The 18,179-nt window shown below is 35.4% G+C and overlaps 1 long non-coding RNA gene across 1 annotated transcript; it reads right to left on the bottom strand.

The window, feature by feature from the left end:
• Window positions 1–14,367: 14,367 nt before the first annotated feature.
• On the bottom strand, window positions 14,368–17,076 carry LOC118485455. Its single transcript, XR_004876156.1, has 3 exons — window positions 16,946–17,076; window positions 15,820–15,906; window positions 14,368–14,588 (listed from the first exon to the last, which is right to left on the bottom strand). It is a non-coding gene; the product is annotated as an uncharacterized LOC118485455 (long non-coding RNA).
• Window positions 17,077–18,179: the final 1,103 nt, after the last annotated feature.

Genomic DNA, 18,179 nt, shown 5'->3' with positions numbered 1-18,179 from the left:
TCATGACCATCCACATCAGCGTCATGTCACTCACTCCTAATTCATTATCCAAAATCACTACCCTAAAGGTGTAGTCATGACCCAAACCACTATTTTCTTATTTTAATTTATTTTTGTGAAAAGGAAAAGGAAACATTAAAAAAGGAAAGGAGGCTCATGGTTCCTATGATTTAATCCATGCCAACCATGGTGGATGATGCAAGGGAATGGTATAGCAATCCAATAATGATCATATGTGGCATTAATGACGCAAATCATGTTCCACACACCCTTTAGCCAGTGTATTCTATATTTAAATCATATTTTGCTAAATCTACACTAATATAATATAATATAATTAATAATATAAAAACACTCGCAAAAGGTAAAGGTAAATACTTAACATTATGATATATATCATGCATAAAGGTTTTACAGAGTTTTAAACTAGAAACACATAAATTATAGAACAAGGGTTGTAAAACCCGACACTATAAGGAAACAAAACAAAAAATACAAAATTAAAATTTACTTTATGATATCTCTCACATTGAACTTCTTCCATCTCTCCCAGTCTAAATCCTTTATCTTTGATCTTTCTTAATCCACAAAAACGAATTCTCTTTTATTTCTTCCACCGTATTTGTCACTGGGGGGGGGGGGGGGGTGGCAATTCTGACCCAAATGCATAAACATGGGTCATTTTGGACTCTAATTTAACTATTGGGTAAATTACTTTTTGAGTCCCTGTGTTTTAGTGGTTTTAACTAGTTGAGTCCAAAAGCAAAAAGTTTAACGACCTGAGTCCCTATAAGCATTTTCATTAACCATTTGAATCCTTTTGGGTCCATATTTTAACCTTTAGAGTCCAATTTTTTGGACTCAGATCGTTATAAACCTTTAATTCGGTTGTAGATTGTGGGTGTGGTTGACATTTTTGTATTAAATGTGATGGATATTGTCTTCATATCCTTTTTCAGATAGAGGCGTTTAAGCATCATGTGCATTCATATATCCCGAGTTTGTGAAGTGACACTTAACTCGAAACCAGAGGCTGTTTTGACACCACTCGCGATGAAAAACATCCCTGAGCATGCATTCATACATCCCGAGTTTGTAAGCTCATGTGAAAACTTGTATGTGGTGAATTGCATTTCAAAAGACGCGTACGAGACTTGTAAAATAGATTTTGACAAAATGGAATGGGTGTCGACTAGAAAGATGATTGGGGAGAACACAATTTTCGTGAGTGAATTGAAGCGTACCTTGGCTATCAATCCTGATACCTGGATGCAATGCTGTAGAGATAGCTAGGTGCTAATCGGGCGGTGAGATACCGCCTAGGCGCCAATTAAACATGGGTCATTTTGGACTCTAATTTAATTATTGGGTAAGTTACTTTTTGAGTCCCTGTGTTTTAGTGGTTTTAACTAGTTGAGTCCAAAAGCAAAAAGTTTAACGACCTGAGTCCCTATAAGCATTTTCATTAACCATTTGAATCCTTTTGGGTCCATATTTTAACCTTTAGAGTCCAATTTTTTTTGGACTCAGATCGTTATAAACCTTTAATTCGGTTGTAGATTGTGGGTGTGGTTGACATTTTTGTATTAAATGTGATGGATATTGTCTTCATATCCTTTTTCAGATAGAGGCGTTTAAGCATCATGTGCATTCATACATCCCGAGTTTGTGAAGTGACACTTAACTCGAAACCAGAGGCTGTTTTGACACCACTCGCGATGAAAAACATCCCTGAGCACGCATTCATACATCCCGAATTTGTAAGCTCATGTGAAAACTTGTATGTGGTGAATTGCATTTCAAAAGACGCGTACGAGACTTGTAAAATAGATTTTGACAAAATGGAATGGGTGTCGACTAGAAAGATGATTGGGGAGAACACAATTTTCGTGAGTGAATTGAAGAGTACCTCGGCTATCAATCCTGATACCTGGATGCAATGTTGTAGAGATAGCTAGGTGCTAATCGGGCGGTGAGATACCGCCTAGGCGCCAATTAATCGGCCACCTAATCCGATTTCTGCAACACTGCCTGGATGTCGTATGACACGGATAAAAGTAAAGATAAAGGCCAGCGGTTTACAGCAAACTTGTGGTACTTCCCTAATGATCGCGCGAATGCTAATTTGCTAGTCTTTTATTAGAATTTGCTTATATTATATGTTCTATTTATGGATTAAGATTTTTTTTTGTTTTATGGATAAATAGCATTGTGCTATTTATGGTTGAACAGTTTGTTTCTCACCCATTGGTCTTGGTGAGCAGAACTATAGTTTAAGATACTTTTTCATGTCATTTGATCCTTTTGCATTGTGGGTGTATGTATTGCTCTTTTGGATATGGTTGTTAGACAGTGATAATTGGTTAGGTTATCATACGGGATCGACCTGTTAGCGTTTTTTAGGCGTTTTCAATATTAGACTCAAAAATTTCTATGACCTGTCGCTTGCACGCTACTGCGCCCAGACGCCACGATTAGTTTTCTTTTTGTTCTCTTGGATCTACGATCTACTCCTAAGTCCCACATGTTGAAATTCACAAAAACATATTTTAAAGAGAAAAATGCAATTTGCGTCCCTGTGGTATGTGCCAAACATCAACCTGAGCCCCTAAATTCATTTTTTGGTTTTTTGAGCCCATGACCTTATGAATTCATAACACTTTGAGTCCCTGCCGTCAGTTTGACTGTTTGTGCCAGGGGTATGACCGTATTTTGGCATATATTAATAACACTTTGCGTCCCTATGGTATGAGTGAAATATCAACATGAGCCCCTAAATTCATTTCTTGGTTTTTTGTTGAGAAATCATTGATTTAATAATTAAAATTAACTCTTTTAATCAATTATTAACTCTTTTTAAATAAATACAATCTAATAATTAAATCTATACTATATATAACAAATTATTAAAGCCTAAATTGTATATTAAATGTAAACTTTTAATACATACAATACAGAGACAAAACGTCATACCAACTTCGTAGACTTGACGGAACTTACAGACTCGATAACAAAAGACCGTAACATACAATACAGAGACAAAACGTCATACCACCACAAGCAATTGTGGATCTTTACTGACGGGTGCACTTCGGAATGTAGCAGATATGAATGAATATAACCCCAGTAGTAGATATGTAATTAGCGAGCTCTGGAATTTCAAGGAAAATCAAAGAGCTACACTGGGGTTATATTCATTCATATCAATCACTTCCTTATGTGCACCGCACCATCTTCTAGGAGGTTGTCAAGTGTTCTCGCCTTCGTAGTTGGTGTTTTGCTTATCTTTACATCCGCAGCCATTCTGTACATCGAATCAAACCAAAAGAAAATAACTATTATCATCGAATCAAACCCAAAATACCCAAATAACTGTTATCATCGAATCAAACCAAAACCAAAAATCAAAATGAGGAACACATCTAAATCATTGAATCAAACCAAAAATCAAACCAAAACCAAAAATCAAAATGAGGAACACATTTAAATCATTGAATCAAACCAAAAATACCCAAATAACACATTCAAATCATCGAATCAAACCCAAAATACCCAAATAACTGATTATCATCGAATCAACACATTCAAATCATTGAATCAAACCAAAACATCACAAACAAACCTGAACAAACCAAAACAAATCAACCCTTTGTTTTTTCAAAGCAAAACAAACATGAAGAACCCTCTGTTTTTTCACAAGCAATACAAACATGAAGAACCCAAAATACCCAAATAACTGATTATCATCGAATCAAACACATTCAAATGACCAATAAACACATTCTGTTTTTTCAAAGCAACACAAACATGAAGAACCCTCTGTTTTTTCACAAGAAAAACAAACATGAAGAACCCAAAATACCCAAATAACTGATTATCATCGAATCAAACCAAAACCAAAACCAAAAATCAAAATGAGGAACACATTCAAATCATCGAATCAAACCAAAAATACCCAAATAACACATTCAAATCATCGAATCAAACCAAAAATCAATATTGATGTGTTCAAATAACTACACAAGAATCAACACCAAAACACATTCAAAAACCTCTGTTTTGAATTTAGTACCGTATTCATAACCAAAACACATTCAAATAACTACACAAGAACAAACCCACAAGAATCAAACCGTATAATGACTTTAGTACCGTATTCATTCCGTATATGAGTTATCTAACCCGTATGAAGATAACCCTCTGTTTTGATACCCGAGACAAAAACCCACACGAATCAAACAAAACTAAACCTCTGTTTTGATATCCGAGACAAAAACCCACAAGAATCATGTTATCGATGCGATTTTACCTTGGATTGTTATCGATGAAGATGAAGATGATGAAGCTGATGAAGATGAAGATGATGAAGCTGATGAAGATGAAGATGATGAAGATGATCTGTTCTGAAGATGAAGATGATGATGATGATGATAATCGATGTTGGGAGTTGGAGAGATCTTGTTGAGAAGTGTGATGATTGATGAAACTGATCTTTACATTCATATATGCTATTAAGTGTAGATGTTAAGGGTCAAGGGTATAAAGAACTTTTCACACTTGTCAAACGGTCAAACTGACGGAACACTGACGGCAGGGACGCAAACTGTTATGAATTCATAAGGTCAGGGGCTCAAAAAACCAAAAAATGAATTTAGGGGCTCAGGTTGATGTTTGGCACATACCACAGGGACGCAAATTGCATTTTTCTCTATTTTAAAACTGATAACATTATTTAGCATGACTATTTGGTCTGGCTTCAACTGTTATTGAGGAACGATTCTGCAGTGCTAATTGGTTAGGTTATCATACGTAGAAAATGAAGATGACAAAGAAGAAATGAATAAGATGAAGATGGTGTTGGCAATCTACCCTTTTACCCCTCTATATTAGGTTATCTGCTAGGCATATAAGCAACTTAACTGAATTTTACTGAATCAAAAATAATACGCAAACCAACCCGGATCAGTTTCAACCTGACAAAATTGCCCCTTGATGTACAATCAATTTAGTATATGAATAATTAACGCATAATAGTCATCATTATCATTAAAAAAACTGACCCGACCCGAAACCCATTCTGACCCGGACCCGACCCAACCCGGATCCGTTCTGACCCGGACCCGTTCCGACCCGAACCCGTTTCGACCCGAACCAAAACAACGCTTTTTATAATTGACCCATTTTGACCCGAACCCGTTTTGACCCATGACCCGACCCGACCCGACTGGGGGTGTAAACGAGCCAGGCCGAGCCCGAGCTCGACCAGGCTCGAGCTCGGCTCGTTAGGTTTTTATGAAGCTCGAGCTCGAGCTCGGCTCGATTCGAGCCTATTTCTTTGAGCTCGAGCTCGGCTCGCGAGTAAAACCCTCGGCTCGGCTCGAACTATTTTGAGAACAACCTTAAACGAGCTAAAAGCTTAGCTCGAGCTCACTTCAACATCGCTTAAACGAGCCAAAGCTCGGCTCGAGCTCGACTCATCAATGTTATCATCATTATTAATATATTATATATAAAAAAATTAAAATTTTGTATGGGCTCGTTTAGGCTCGCGAGTCTAAACAAGCTTTGTATTTTAGGCTCGAGCTCGGGCTTGATAACAAAACGAGCTATATTTCAGGCTCGAGCTCGGGCTCGTTAAGGCTCGGCTCGTTCGAGCTTTTAACCGAGTCGATCACGAGTAGCTCTCGAGCCTCTGGTCTTGCTTACACCCCTAGACCCGACCCAACCCGACCCGTTTGCCAGGTCTATTTGTCACCAATCCATTGCATTTATTAAATTCCAAGTCATTTCTAGATTTCCCACAACGTTGTCATGAAAATAGCCCTACTTAATTTCTTCCACTTTTTTGATCCTCTGAATGATTCTACTCGCTGAAAGTGTTCTTCACATGAGTTAATGTCTTTTTTTTAATGGCAACGGTTACTCCTACTCTAGTACACCAATAATCCTAAATTAATCCCTTATGTCCAGGTTTGAATCCGTAACCTCTCCTTTAAAAGGCAATACCTCTACCAAGTGAACTAGCCCCACATTAGTCGTTAACGTCTTCACGATTCGATAGCTTTAACCATACCATAATATTCCACCATATAGCTAAAGCCATTAAGATATATTAGATATCTAATATTATTAATATATAATCTTTATCAATATTATTATTATTATATTAGATTATATACACATAGTATTATATTTATTTTATTTTATATAATAAATAAAACTATTAAGGACATGTGTATTTTTTTTAAAAATTTCACCCTTACTTTTTATCTCTCTCCTATTAAATAATTAGATAATAAAATTAAATAAATACTCTACTTTCTTATTTATTTAATAGATATATATATTTTTTTGTAATATTTCTTTTCTTAACTGTTTCTTTAATTTTTTCTGCTTATTAATAACCACTTAGTATTTCATTGATCTAACCTGACATGTGTGCGGGTGTGTATAATTTTAGATATATTTTAAACACTTTTTACTCGCGAATCAAGCTTTAAATTTATAAAATACGATACAATACTATCACTCTACACACGTTAGGGCAAGACCGGCAAGTGCACTCAACGCGAACGTAGTATAGTGATGGCAAGATACCGAGGTCGTCCAAGGACACAAGAGATTTTAATACCGACTTATAGTTAACGTCTAATCTAACCAAATATTGATAAAGTTTTGAAAGTTTTAAAAGATAAACTAGAAAATAAAAATATGATATAAATATAAGGAAAACAAATAGACAAGAAGGAATCACTTGGCTCCAACTCCTCTTTTATGTATCATTTGATGATTTCCGCACTTTGGGTTTTTTAAGAGATTATCTTTTAGTTATAGTAGTAGGCCCCCTCCCAGGCAGCATTACCCTCAACCTATTGGTCTGAGTCAGCAGGGATACAGTCCCGCAAGGTCGGATTATTGAAAGACAATTAAGTAAATTATTAATGCGAAAAGTGGTAGGCCCTCTTCCAAGCGACGTTACCCTCAACTTATTGGTCTGAGTCAGCAGGGATACAGTCTCGCAAGGTCGGTTTAATGTTTTACTAGTAGTTTATAGATAAGGGATTACAAGTGGTTCTTACTTTGCCCGATATGATGTTATCTGCCTCAAGGGAAGTCCTACTAAGCTTGAATCAGGTCCTCGCCTGATCTATACACTGAACGAGGCAAGAACTTTACCCAAAATCTCCTTCCAGGCAGTTAACGCGCTTTATATAGACCGTAAAGACATAAATGAGTGAATCATCAAAACATGAAGAAATGATTAAGTAAAATTCGTCTTCAATATAAAAAACTAGTTATTAAAGTCATTAATACATACCCAAATAAAAAGTTGCCAAAGATTGGAAATCAAAAGTAATACATAAAAGATTTGTATTCACCAAGTGATGTAAGAGATTTAGCCAAGCATGGCCTTTGTTTGACAAGAACTCTTACGATCGATCTTAGATCCCGAGACTACTGCACACTCGAAAAGATGAAAGATGGATGATGGTGGTGGGTGTTGGTGTTGTAGTGGTGGTGGACTGATGGCAAGTGTGAGAGAAGTGGTTTGCCAAGGGATGAGTTGGAATGAAACCAAGCACCCCTACTTATAGCTGGAATGAGAGTGTTCACACGTCCTCGTGCCCACCTAGCACGGCCCCGTGGTCTTCAGCTTCTCTCCGTTCATTATCTGCAGATGTCAGGTCCTGTACTAATGTCACACCCCAACCGATGGCGGAATCATCGGGGCACGGCACTGAGCGAAACAGATTATTCAGAAGTTTCCATAACAACTATTTATATAATCCAGTTAAAGATACGTCCCATACCGTATCCCGAATAAACAAACATGTCATTACAGATAATCATCCAAACAAGAAATTCCGTTCCGACAACTCAGATTCAAACATTATTACAGCAATTGTTTATCTGCTTCTAGACCCCTATTCTGTTGACTTTCTGGCTGTAATGCCAGAGGACAAGATCTACAGACAACTATGCCTTAGACGCTTGTTATTGGCAGACAACTATTTGTTGGGGGCTTCTAGAAATTTATTCAAGCCTCGCTTTCCTAGCAAATAAGCATCCTAATTACCTGTCACATACGTTAAAATAAAGTCAATACATAAAATGTAAAGGTGAGCACACAAGTTTGATAATAGCATATAGAGTTCGAATAGTTTACGCATAACCAGGCACGTACACAGAGGAAAACGATGCATGTTAATTATCGGCATGGGACCATCGATACCAACGACTGCGGGTTGACCGTCCGAGACGGTTCGCAATACATGATTACCACCGTAATCCATGCAAGTAGTTGTCCTTAACAACCCCCGTGTGAACGGGTGCTGAGTCCAAACTATAGTACTATGTTGCTAAGGCAGGTAGATAGCACTCCACGTGTAAACATAATAAATAGCATTCATTTAGTCAAGTAGCACATGCGATTTGGTTAGCTTTTAAATAGTTTGTGTTTGATTGTGATTTGATAGGTAACGTATGTAACACCCAAAAGTGCTAAAAGCAAAAAGGGATCGAGTATACTCACAGTGATTGATTGTGGATTGAAGGAAGCGCTGAGAGTAAGATTAGCCTGAATAGTTCGATAGCATAACGATAAGTAACGCAGAAAAGTAAACAAGTGTGGATGGATCGAATGGGCTGGTCAATGAACGACAGGTTCGATCGAACGGGCTGTTCGGTCAGCTGGTAGGTCCGGTTGGACAGTCCTGTTCGATCGGCCGGTAGGCTCGATCGGCTGGGCCATTCGAGTGGATTGTTTCTTCCTCTGGTGTGTTTGTGTTTGAGGATTTGAACTTTTGAAGTTTTCGTTGCAGCATTTGAGAACACTGAAGTGTTCCTACCTTTCAAGTCGATCGATCGAACGGTTCGTTCGATCGGCTAGCTCACTCGATCGGCTAGCTCACTTGATCGGCTAGGAATTTCAGAATTAGTCCTCAACTGAATGTCACTCGATCGAACAGTCCGTTCGATCGGCTGGCATTCCCTACTACAAACGAGTTGTGAAAACGATTAAGTGTTGAAGCATAGTATCTCATGATCCGAACAGTAATGTTCACCAATCGAGTGACATATTCGATCGAACACTACTTTGTCAATACTATACCTCAAAAGTTTGGGAAAAGTGGGACGTCATGTGCTAGCCGATCGGCTGGCCCGGTCGATCGGCTGGTGTGTCCGATCGGCTGGGCTATTCGATCAGCCTAACCGTTCGGCCAGCAAGTCTGACCTGGTCGGCCTTTCGTCTAACACTTGGTCGTCTGGTTACTTGTCATTATATCGAGGTAGTTTGATAACGAGTTGAACTATGATACCTTCGTTCTTACCCGTCTCTCCGGCTCGGATAAGAATCACCCAAGTCCGGCTGGTGAACGGTTTGGAAAGTTGGTTTAAAGTCTAACCCAAAATCGGTGAACCTTGTATATAGAATCCGAATCTTGAACCTTTTAACTGTTTGAATGATTAGTTAGCCGGTTCAAGCTCCGTTTCTATCGGTTGAAGGCATTGAGTGTAAAAGAGTTGAAAGAAAGTTGGGATTCCTTCTTTCAATCCTTCACAACTTGTGGATGTTTAGATCTTTGATAGATCTTAGCTTGTTTATGTGGAAATCGGTTAGATCTAAGCTAATCATAGTTGAATGAGGCCAAAACATGATGTTCTTCAAGAACACCATGATGACATCACCCAAGAACACTTAGATCTTGGTGATTTCACGGTTAAAAACCAAGTTTTGAAAGATAGAAAGGTGTAGAATCAAGTAATGATCAAGATCGTACAAGAATTAGAGTGAAAACTTACCGGGATTGAGAGAAATCTGAGAAAAGGTGAAGAAGATGGCTGGTTCGGTCAGAGCTTTCCAAAAATAGAAAGTGTGACAATGACAGCCCTATTTATAGGCTCCAAAAGAGGAAAGTGGCAGCCGATCGGCCAGGAGCTCCGATCGAGTGGGCTGCTCGATCGGCTGGCAAGATGCTAGCCGATCGGCTGGCCTGTTCGATCAGGTTGCCTCCTGTTCGATCCGCGACACACTTTGAGTATTTTGCGACGATTTTCGACGTTTCGATTTCGATGGACGATGATACGAATACGATAGGGTTCCTAGTCAAATTATCTTTAATCCCAACCACTATATCTAACATACAATCTTCTATAAGTCACGTTTCGATGTCGGTTTCGATTGAGTTCGATTGCCTTTCGAGTTTCGATTTGATTTTCGATTGATTTGCTTGAATACCACACCAAACATAAAGTAAACATGCACAAGTAACACATAAGGCACACACACACGTATAACAATACCATAATTCGCATAATTCGAGTCTCGAGTTCGATGATTGTTAGATCGGTTTGATTACTGATTAGTCAACTTTATCGCATTGTTACTTCCTATCATTCACGGTCGTAGATCGGTTCGCTTTAAAACACATTCGATTACTTCGATTCTTGCTGATTACAACACTTACTCCACATAATACAACTAAAACATAAATTCGACTATCTACAGTCAAAGAAAGTCAAAGGTCACTTGGACTTTGACTTTGACTTTGACTTTGACATTCGAAAACACGGGGTGTTACAACTAATACAACCCCGTGTGTCAACGGCACGGCCCGTGGTGATTGTACTTGTTGTAATATCTCAGATTCTACGAATATTAGAGTTGACCACGACCCATGTTTAGTTAACACGGCCCCATGTTGGTTTGTCTTTTGATGTTGTCTTTTTCTGTAGGGAATCTTGACTGGGCACGACCCCATACCTGGTAGGCACGGCCCGGTGCCTAAGCTTTTGTTTTTGTTATTTTTGTTGGTTTTGATGTGGATGGGGGTTCAACGAGTCGTGTCAATCCTGCTTCTTTGTATTTGTGTTGGTTTCTGATGTTAATTTGTTCCTTTTGTGCGTTTAAGCTCTTTTAATCCTGTAAATTAAGAGTAAACAAAGAAACATGTTTTTTTCAACATTAGTACTGAAAAAGAGTTGATTTTACGCCTTGTTTGATGTAATTTATATGTTGCATTTTACGCACATCACAACCCCCCTATAATACACAAATTTCTAACCTAACAATAAATAAAAAATCAAACTTAAATGTTATAACACGTGTTATACCCAAGTTTTTAACTTCATAATAAACAAAAAAGCAAAATGAAAATGCTATAATAAGTTAATCGTACATCAAAGTTCATTTTTATTAAAAACATATTTTGATGATTGTATGTGTTAACCGATTAAATTATATTTATTCACACCGTGTAATACATGTGTTTGTTCAATCCGTGCAATACACAAGTTTAAAGATGTAATATTTTATTATTTAACTAGTATTAAGCCCCTGCGTTGCAGCGGTTGTTGTAAAACTGTGTCAAGTAGTACCAATGCTATACCATTGTCAGCGACCACCAATACCGGAAAAACTCGTAAAAACAACTTAAATAAAAACGAAAAAAATATTGTAAAACCATGTCAAGTAGTACCAATGCTATACTACTGTCATCGACCACCAACACCGGAAAAGCTCGTAAAAACAAATTAAATAAAAATGAAAAAAATAACGCTGAGCGAAAAGCAGACGTAAAATCTTTGAATCACGAACGCTCGTTGCAGAGAAATTAAACGGAAACATAAAACATAAAAAAATAACTAAGTCAATCCAAGACCTGCGTGTTGGTCGAACTTGTTAAACGGAGAACAATAGATGTGTTGCGACATGCCAGTCAAACGGGAAAAAATATACGAAAAAATTTTGAACCCCACACGCACGCAAGTTGCGGTGCATTAACTAACAAAAATTAGAACGAAACGAAAAACTTTGGAAAGATGATAAGTATGGTAGACCAAAATTGAAAATAAAAAAGAGTTTGGATTAAATTGCAAAAGATGAAAAACTTTGGTTTAAAAGTAAAAAAACAAAGCGTCTAAATTGCAAAATTGAAGTTATTTATTAATCTTAAATAAAGATAAGGATAAAAATAAATGATATCTATATATTAGTTATTAATCTATACTATATAATAAAAGAAACCATTTAAGGGACACATGTCGCTCTATGAGATGGTTTCAATTTTATTTTCCCATCTAAATAAATATTATTATGGAAATTCGATTATTAATAATATTAAATTTAAAATTCATAAAAGAAATTTGGGATGATTTTTTAAACTAAATCGGTGATATAATCTTATTGATTGTATCATATTATATTCATGTTAAATTACAAATTAAGTTTACCTATACTTATTTTATTAATTTCAACATTAAGAAGACTTAATAATTTTTTTTCTTTAACACTTAATCAGTTTTAAATGTATTAAGGCATAATAAACATACGTATATATGTGATGAAACAATATATAATATTCTATTAACAGGTTACATATTTATAAAAGAACTTAAACGTTAAACATTAACCTAATATAAACATTTATTTGAGTAAATTATGTTTTTGGCCCATGTGGTTATATCGTTTTTACTATATTAGCCCAAAATAAGAATCTTTAACATATCTGCCCCTTGGTTTCTATAACTAACCATTTTGGCCCCTAAGTCTAATCTAGAATCATATTTATTCAACCCGTGTATTACACGAGGTTCTAACCTAGTATTAATATTAAAAGAAATTTATTAAATAATTGTAAATAAAATTTATAAGGTTGAAGGAGAAAATGCCATGTGGCATTATCTGTAGTCTTTTATTATAAGTTAGATATATATAATTACATTTATTCAAACCATTTAATACACATGATTCTAACCTAGTAATAGATAATAATAATAATAATAATAATAATAATAATAATAATAATAATAATAATAATAATAATAATACTAACCTAGTAATAAATAATAATAATAATAATAAGAATAATAATGGAATAAAAATCAAATAACAACAAAATTAGAAATGAAAGACAAAGATAAAGAAATTAGAGTAAAGCCTATGAGATATAATCCAGAAGACCGGAAAGAATTTAGCTCCCAGATAAAATAGCTCCTAGATTTAAAATTAATCAAAGCTAGTCATAGCCCTCATAGTTCTCCTGTATTCATGGTAAGAAAACATGCAGAAATTAAGAGAGGTAAGCCTAGGATGGTGATAAATTATAAAAAAATTAAATGATAATACTGTTTTTGATGGATATTTTTTACCTCATAAGGAAAGTCTAATAAATTGGACAAGAAATAATAAGATATTTTCTAAGTTTGATTGTAAAAGTGGATTTTGGCAAATAAAAATGCATCCTGATAGTATTGGATACACAGCTTTTTCTACTTCTCACGGGCAATATGAATGGCTTGTAATGCCTTTTGGATTAAAAATGCACCACAAATATTCCAAAGAAAAATGGATATAATATTCAAAGATTATAATTTTATTTTTGTTTACATAGATGATATTTTAATTTTATCAGACAATGTTAGTTTACATCTAAAACATCTTGATATTTTCGCAGATTTATGTATAAAACATGGGTTAGCCTTATCCGAAAAGAAAACTAGTCTATTACAATTTACAAGAGAAAATAGACTTTTTAGGGATGAAAATAGATGGAAATGGAATAGAACTCCAAAGTCACATTCTTGAAAAGATTACAGCCTTTCCTAATAAGTTAGTAGATAAAAAACAGGTACAAAATTTTCTTGGCATATTAAATTATGCCTCAGATTTTAAAAAAAAATCTTGCAGAATTAAGAAAGCCCTTTCAAAATCTACTTAAAAAAGATAAAATATTTACTTTTGATAAAAATCTAGAAAACCAAGTTAAAAAGATTAAGGAATATTGTAAAAACCTACCAAAATTACAACTTCCTAAAGAAAATGATAATCTTATTTTAGAAACAGATGCCTCAGAATGCTATTGGAGTGGTGTACTTAAGAAAATAGATTATAATTCTGACAAAGAAAAAATAGGAGAAAGTATTTGTAGATATTGTTCGGGTACTTCTAGTGATACTGAAACAAGATATCATATAAATGAAAAAGAATTATTAGCTGTTATTAAAAGTTGTCAAAAGCTTTATTATTTTTTATTACCAAATAAATTTTTGCTAAGGACAGATAATACACAAGTAAAGGCTTTTATTAAAAATAACTTGCCTTCTAAACCAGAATATAAAAGACTTATTAGGTGGCAAACACTATTATCTGAGTATCATTTTGATATAGAAATAATCAAATCTGAAAAAATGTCTTAGCAGATTTCTTAACCAGGGATGGAGGAACAAGAATTAGCCCAAAGGATGGATAAATATATTGAAGATATGGATAAACAAATAAAGTCGATAAAAGAAATTGCAAAAGATATGGGAGAAATGTTAAATGTGACACCCTAACACGCTTTAACTGAAAAGACGCAGCGGAAATTTTTACCATAAAATTTCTTTCGTTAAAAACATTTTTGACCTACTTGCAAGTTCATTATAAAATACCTTCTTACAATATAGGTATCTTTTGTACACATTTACAAAATAAAAGCATAGCTTATAACTATCATTTTACATAATCAAGGATCCCTGTACAATCTATCTTGTGACTCGGTCTTTGATCGCTACACCTCATGATGGTAATCTGTTCTTCGTACAACCTGCACCCACCACATACATTCACCGCATTAGCATACATCATATACAAACAAGATTCTTAATCATGTAGTCTCGTTACGTGCTATCCATATATACTTTTCATCCCGTTATCTTTCTAGATCTTGTCATTCCATCAGGGCGTCTAATACTTGACGAACTTCAATATAGTACCTGCGCTATGATTCATTCTCGAGGCACACTGTTAATAACGTCAATACTTAAATGTATTGAAACTACGTATACATTACATACATGACTGGGTACTTACATTCCTACTCACATACATACCTACATACATACATAACTAGATACAAACATACCTTCCCGCATACATACGTGCATACATAACTACATACAAACATACATTCATAAAACGGATCATAACTACACATGTGCATACCTTCGCTCACACGTACATGTACTTACATAATTAAATTAATACATTCATACTTACATACTACCTCATATTCATGATTACTTATTAGCTTAAGCGTATTGGGAAGAAGTTAAATCTATACATACGTACCCACTTGCTTAGTTCATTACCCCGCATACTCGTTCCCACTTCCTAATCTTACCCACACCTCATAAACGCTCTAAATGCTCTTCGAGTATGTTTCGAACCTTAAGAATGAGTTCCGAACTCACCCGTAACTTATCAAGCCTTTCGATAGGGTTGAGGAACATTATAAGGACTTAACAAGGCTTGGAATGGGTCCACGTGACCCGAATTCGAAGGGAAAACAAAGAAATCCACGAATTTACATTTGCATCTGACCTCCACCGTAAGCTACGGTGGCCCCCAAAACCCTACGGCAGCTTTAACCTGCCTTACGGCAGAAATAAAATTCCCAGCACCCACCGTAGCTTACGGTGGGCACCGTAAGCTACGGTGATGCCCAGTTCAGCCCCCATTTTAAATACTAAAATTTGCATATCTGGCTCGTTTTGCATCCGTTTCACTTGAAACTTGTTCCTAAACATTCGTAAAACAATTCCTTACATATTAGACTAAGAATCCTTATCCCGGGTCCTTATTCATTAACAATTTTATTACCGTTACCTCACTATTTCTTAATTATTCGACCCGCTTGATCCCACAACGTACCTTCGACTATCTAGATCAATACTTATCCCAATACCAACAATCATTTCATACCTTACATGACTTCACCTCATTTACAAACAAGAAAGTTCTTATGCATACTAGGAAGTGAGTTGGATGTCACATACCTTGAGCGTCCATGTTCAAGCATAGGTTCCATGCTTCCTTTTGACCCGTTAGCCTCCATACTTGAGCCCGTAGACATGCTATCCATCCTTACATAACCATACATTGATACCCTTGTTAGTAAACAAGGCCACACATAGCATCAATCACGATAAATCTATGCTCAACAATTTACTTTCATTAGTGGATTTCTTGCAACTCATAGCATAGATTAACAATGAGATCCTTTTTACTTGCATAATATAAACATGCCATTACATATCTCGCTATGAATATACCGTGCATCACTTTGACTTCCTAAACCGTACATTTATGATAAGAGATCCACCTTACAACATTCCCACCATTGTTGACTTTCCATAAAGTCAACCATCAAGCGTTTCAATTTCCAACTTAGACACACATTCATTCACAAATTAACATGTTAGACCATAGTTATTATGCCATCTACGTTTCATACTCATTTTGTAGGACATATTTGGTCGCATAACCAAATAGTTACATATACACATATACATACCATTCCGTTCATAACAACATCTTCATAGTTAACGCCAATATCATTTAAGTTTACACTTTTCTAGGATTCTCATTCGTTCCATAACTATTCTTAAGTCCAAACTAATATAATCAAACAATCCATATATATTCATCACATCATTCAAGCGTATAGTACGGATTTTACATATTATTGTCGTTTAGGCATTTCATCAAACACATTGTGTGCGTACTAACATCTAAGCTTAATGTACAACTAATTCATGCATATCCTTCTAACCTCATAAATAATTCACCAAAATCCCTCCTCCTAATCATCATGAATCATTTCTACATAATCATTAAACATACTAGTATCACATTTCTTTCAATTTCTCTAACAAGAATCTATCATGCATGCCAAAATACATCAATATTAAGCAAGAATTGGACATGGGTGATCATTCAAGTTGTCATCATCACCATAACCAAATGGGTTTCACATATAAACATCAAATTAACCCAAACCATGCCTAATTCATGTTCCAAATGAGGATTCTAACACATACTCATACTCAATTTCATACAATTTCAAAATTTACAACATAACCCACTTCGGGCATGATCATAAATCTAACTTTCAAGACATACCTCGCGATCCCCTTGTGAAGGTGATCAATAATCCGTGCTCGGTTAAGAGTTTAAGCTTCATTTAACCTTTCAATTTGATGATTTCTTGATTAGGGTTCTTGAGCTCTCATGGAGCTTCCTGGCTCTTCCAGAATACACGTACGTGTGTATGTTTGTGTGTATATTTCATACATATAACCTCATCTTTCATTTTACCTTCCTTTAGTCCCTCATGTTTGATAGTTAAACATAATTGGCACCATTTTCATATTTCCTTAGCTTTTACCTTTCCCTTAACTAGGTTAATTAGCCTAGTTACTTATTTCATAACTTATTCTAGAGGAACATACAAAAATATAAACATTCGGTTTTTGGGGTGTTACAAATCTACCCCCCTTAAATGAGGTTTCGTCCCCGAAACCTTTCTCATTTTCATCATACACTTATTATCCTTTCTCCCTGCATCATCAACACGACCACTAGCCCACCTCAATGTCAGTCTTCTATTTTCCAGAACTTGTCCCGGAGTTCTTATTAGTGTTGCTTTCGCCAAAAGTGCTAGCTTCTAACGTACTTCTTAGTTAGTGGTTTATTCATCATTCCAATACTAATACATCATGTGTATCATATATCTTTTTGTTCATCTCCATATTCTTATTATTTTCGTCAACTATACATCCTTATTTCGTAATTTATACACACACATATATGTCTAACTTTGACTGGTACCTCATCATGATAGGTAACTATTTATCCTTGATTCGTAAATCATTCATATAACTGACTTATTCCTAATAAGCTCTTACTATCCATACCACACTTTCACATAACATTCTCATTTCCTTGACCCGTTCGTAACAGGTCAATATTCATACTTATTCGAACTTGTAATAACACTTATATTCATATGATCCGTTTTTAACGGGTCTAATACCTTCATCCCATCTCTTAAAATTACATTCTATATGTATATCATATAACATTTAGTTCTTGTTTTGTTATCACAACAAAACTATTAGTTCATAGTCACCTATACATGCTTTAACCACAAAGTTAACATCATTCTATGTTTCTATATTTGCTTGTATCATGCGTACCCTTACATTACCTTCAAATTATCCCATTCATCTTATGTTACAACTACTCTTAATTCCTGCATTACTTAATCTACTTAAGTAAACATACCGTACAAATTCATCATACAAAAGTGTGATAAATGCTCAAAATTTCCCACTCAAACTTTTGAAATTTACTT

This window comes from Helianthus annuus, chromosome 13 (assembly GCF_002127325.2).
Source record: "Helianthus annuus cultivar XRQ/B chromosome 13, HanXRQr2.0-SUNRISE, whole genome shotgun sequence".
Lineage (NCBI taxonomy): Eukaryota > Viridiplantae > Streptophyta > Magnoliopsida > Asterales > Asteraceae > Helianthus > Helianthus annuus.
Note: the sequence above shows the minus strand (reverse complement) of the source record. Positions and strands in the feature narration are given on the sequence as shown.